Source organism: Aplysia californica, unplaced genomic scaffold (genome assembly GCF_000002075.1).
Source record: "Aplysia californica isolate F4 #8 unplaced genomic scaffold, AplCal3.0 scaffold00438, whole genome shotgun sequence".
Taxonomy (NCBI): Eukaryota; Metazoa; Mollusca; class Gastropoda; order Aplysiida; family Aplysiidae; genus Aplysia; species Aplysia californica.
In genome coordinates, this window is record NW_004797708.1 from 522,175 (window position 1) to 526,984 (window position 4,810).

General features: G+C 40.7%; 1 protein-coding gene across 1 annotated transcript in view; it reads right to left on the minus strand.

Annotated features, from left to right (window-relative positions):
- LOC101858430 overlaps positions 1 to 3,831 on the minus strand; it is a gene marked incomplete in the record, with an annotated part of 14,489 nt that extends 10,658 nt beyond the window's left edge. Inside the window, 1 exon segment of the mRNA XM_013086131.2 lies at positions 3,711 to 3,831.
- Between the last annotated feature and the right edge of the window lie 979 nt (positions 3,832 to 4,810).

Consider the following 4,810-nt stretch of genomic DNA (forward strand, 5'->3'; position numbering starts at 1 on the left):
GAAAGAAAGAAAGAAAAGGAGAAAATGGGGAAATGTAGAAGGGTGAACTTTTTTTTGGTGGTGTTTTGCGGGGCTCGCAACTGCATAAGATATATGAGCGCGCGGTACACTGTAAACTTTTTCAGTTGGTAGGAAATTTTGAATTTTACCTGGGTGGCGGCCAAAGCCTACTCTTATCCATTTTAGACCACCAGGGGATCTTTAACGTTCGTAACTTGCACACGGGCCCTCCGAGATGTTTTGCCCTTTTCCGAGAAGGCTAGGTGTAGATCTTTCCTACCAGAAGATTAGGGGTGTGGCTGAAAGACAGCAGTAAGAAGGAGCCAAGGAGCAGCAGTAGAAAGGCCGCAGAAAGAGTCAGGAACCCAGAGGAGGGGGTAAAGGAGGTGAGAGGGTGGGGGCAGAAAGGGGAGACGAAAGCAGACGACAGAACATTGCTAGAGAGCAGGAAAGGAGGCGAAAGGAGACAATTTTAAAGAAGAAAATTTTTCAGTCGCTACTTGGATTCGAACCCGGGACCTTTGAATGAGAGGCCAACACCTTAACCTCTAGGCCACGAGAACCCCCGGGTGAACTTTAATAATTTAGGAGAGGCGTCGAGGAAAGGAGATAAGGAGATGATGGAAGGGTGGCAGAGGGTATGGAAAAGCTAGCATAATAATATGGATGGATGGGGGAATGAATTAGTAAATGGATACCACAGACCGACGGTTATGAAATCTACGTAGACATCGAAGGAACATGCCGAGCAGAAATCTTATTGAGCACAGGGGGAGTACGGTCGTACCTGTATTTTCGTTTGTTTTTGTTCGCTTGGTTTTCCTTTTTTTTTTCTTTTTGTTGTTGTTGGTTTTTTGTGTTTTTTAGTTGTTGTTTTTTAGGGGGGTCTTGTTTGTTTGTTTGTTTGGTTTTTGGTTTGTTTGTTTGTTTGTTTGTTTATTTGTCTGTTGTTTTCTTTTTTTTCGTTGTTGGTTGTTGTTTTTTGTCCTAGGAACATATATCTGTCGTTCTAAACTTAAGCCCTACACGACAGTCTTTAGAGCAAAGAGGTGGCGGTATTGGCCGTAGAACACACAACCTAGTGTTCACAATCTTGCAGGGTCATGTAGAAGTTTCTAAAATATAATAATTATGTCCTCTAAGTTTCTCCCTGAGAAACTAAGCTTATGTCACAATATTCCAATGAAAGAGCTGCAGAGTTGGCCTATCATTTTTTTTTCCAAATGCATCTCCCTTACAGACGATCAACGGCAACAGAGGATGGAAAATTGAAAGTAAAGTACTTTATCTGAAACTGGTTTAGTTGATTATAATGTGTTTAGCCTATAGCGCACACGGATTTTTCGCAATTTGCAATAAGGGTACATGATTTTAGATGATATACATAGAACCAAAATATAGTCTAGCCGCAAACTGAATTAATGATGTTGTCAAAATCAACTCGACTTCTATGCATTGGCATACGGTAAAATCACCCCCCAAAAAAGTACAACGCAATCAGTTTCAAGTTGATTTTTAGTGAATGCACTTAGAGTACGACACAGAAATAAGCTTAGTACAATAATCGTGGAATACCATGAGCTGTTGACACAAGGCAAGAGCTTCTCATACCGTGAAAACCTGGGCGTTCACTGACCTCGTGTGTTAAAACACATGTCACAACCTACGTCCAGTGCAAGCTTCCTGGTCAAACATGAAATGCAAAGCAACGAAGGGTCAATGTTTACTTTTTCCAAATCACGGCTTGTCTGTACGTCAGGGGCATTGTGGAGACGACGATCCAGAGCAAGGTGGCTTGACTGGGGGCAGCGTTACAAATGCACAAATATAATATGAAAGCTAAGAAGGGGATTGAAGGTGAAATTGCAGCAAGCACGTCACTAAAATAGCCTTTTGAAAGTAGCAACCATGCACCTCATCATTTTCTTTTTGAATAAGAAGGTTTTTAAAAAATCCCAAACAAAACAAATCAAAGCGCTTTGAATGGTGTATTTTTGACTTTACAGCGCTGTATCATTAGACTAGACTCGTGCGGCGTAAAGGGATCGACTGTGTCATTCATGGCGGTATTCAAAACTCATATTATTCATGATTATCGATTTCTTCTTTGTTCCCTCGTATGCCATAAAGACACCATTTAGGCGGCTTCTATAATATCGATAATATAATACTTTAATGGTTGTTGCTCTTAATTAACATATTTTACAAAAATGTTACTTGTCAGGAATTTTCTGTCACACCTTTCACTTTTCATGTCCCTTTTTTTTTTACCCTGTTAAACATACGATCTTATTTGAGGGGGGGGGGGGGGGGGGGGGGACAACAACCAAGGTGTTCAGGATTTTTTTTTCACGCTTTAAAGAAACAGTCTCTTTGTGAAGTCTGGAACAGTGATCTCACCTTGTATACGGGAAAAGACAAGAGCGTTTAAGATAAGCGGCTTCCCACGCTACCTTGATCCAACGAATCTTAAAAATTAATGGTGGGTTATGCTCCCTTCTGTAAAAAAAAAAAATTTTTTGGCCTCGTGAGGATATGTTGAGGGTTTAAAACTTAAGTTTAACATCTTTATTCAATATGTTTAATCAGTAATAACATTCATACAGCGTCAAAGAGTCAAATGGTTAGGACGCTTAATCAAAATGCCCCAGAAACAACTAGCAGCTAGAGCTTACAACACGCGAGAATCCGGCTTTAAATCAAGAGGAAGATACAAGAAAGACCTGACTGGATGGGGTTAAAAGGTCTTGGAACAACATAACATATATCTATCACAGACGCTACACCCCTAGCACAGGACCGAAACGTGCACCTCCCCTCAACATCCTAAGGATACCAGAGGAAGGAAAAAGTCAAAATTAAAGTAAAGTTCAACAAGGTTAGTCAGTTTAGTTGTATAAAGAGAAGCGTATCGAAATATAACTATTATCGGGCAGCAGGTTTCAAGACAGACCAACAGAAAAAAGAACAATTAAAACCTACCAGAGGCACTCACCATCCACTGACATGCATGTGAAAGGACAGTGGGGGCAGAAAGACACCATACGCACTAGATGCAATTATTTCTTGGTCGGCGACACCTCAAAGATACAAAAACTACTGACGTGGGGGGAAACAGAGAGGGGGGGGGGGGTAGGTTATAAACGAGTTTTGAAAAAGGCTATGACACAATGAGTCAGTTGAACGTAGGCTGGGAAGCTTGTTATCTTATGTTTACGATGAACATTACAATTCTTCTGATTTCCAATCGGTAGTACATTTTATGCACATGTTATCACAGATAGTATCCCATCTTTCCACCTCAATGAATTAAATATCCTGGAACAAAACCAGATCTACAACACAAACCTACACGAATAAATGGCCTGTCACCACGGAAGCAGAAGAGCCTACACGATGGAGCATATACCTTTTGCAAGATTGTGCTTGGTTCCGACAATGTTTAAATTCCTTGTCACCTCATTAATCATAATACAATGTAGTTTAAAGTCGTAGAATCACGTGTAAGCAATCACTTTATGTTTATTTTTTCTTTAACCTTGAAATAACTGTAGATACCAGGCATCGTTGTCCAAATACGAATTTTAACACCAGTCCGTCACAAACATTAATTTGGTCACATCATGTTTAAAATTAATACGAAAAATCTACAAGACTTACACATTGTAATCAGACATCGAACGTGATGCGATTCTTAAATAATACATTACCTTGAAGTTTACAACAACATCTGCACCTCCATTTTTTACAAGCCCTCAAAACAATTTATTCCTTCCCTGCGGGGGAATAGTGAAAGTCAAAGCACTGGAAATGAGCACAAGAACAACAAGCCCTATCCCTGGGGTCTTAAACAATGTGCCACATGTGATTGTTAATCAATACATGCGATTGGAGCCTGTGCAGCCCACGAGATTAAAGTGGGCCCAATAGGGAAATCAGGAAATCGTGTTAAAGGCTTTGGGCAATGCCAGCAGTGACGTTTATTTGATTAAGACGAGCGTAGCACGAGTGGCATTGAAAGGGCCTGCGTGGAAGGCTAAGGGTGGGGGAAATGATGTGGAAAACAGGCCTACTTGGTGGAAGAAAAGCAATAGTTTAAGAATGATTGGTTTGTTTGTTTTTAATTGTGCTTTTAAAGGAGACAGAGCAAACAAACTGAAGAACTTTCTTATCTTGTTTGGGCTTATGTAAAGAGAAACAAATTGACCCAATAACGGTCATTAAGTGCAAAGAAATGAAAGACAGACAGACAGACAGACAGACAGACAGACAGACAGACAAGAAAAGAAGTTCGATCTACCAGTGGCACCCTCCAACCACAAACTCCTTTGTGATTGTTCGCAACAGTTATATAAATTTATACGTATGCTCTAAGGAACATGGGGGACGTCTGTCTTGGAGGCAGATGGAGGGGTCGACTAGGAATACAGTTTAAGAGACTGTTGGAGTTGCATGCGATTTTGGTTGCTTATTACGCCTTATACTACTACACATATAATTCAAACCAACCAACCCCTCAACTGTAGGCCTATGTTATAACCTTTAAAGTTAACGGGAACATGGCTTTTGAAATAGAATACTATGTAGGCTTGCGGGTTGCTGGCTTCGAAAATAAAGGTTATGGTACGTCAAATTCGACACATCCTTGCATTAAGTATGAGTTAACACCCCAAAGATGACATGGAGGGGAGCGGTAGGCCTACAAGCGGAAAGAGAAAAGGCGGGGACATCATGGAAACAGCTAGAAAAGAATGCATAGGACAGAAGAAATCTTGTTGATGGCCTATGCTCCGCTGGGAGTTAAAAAGGG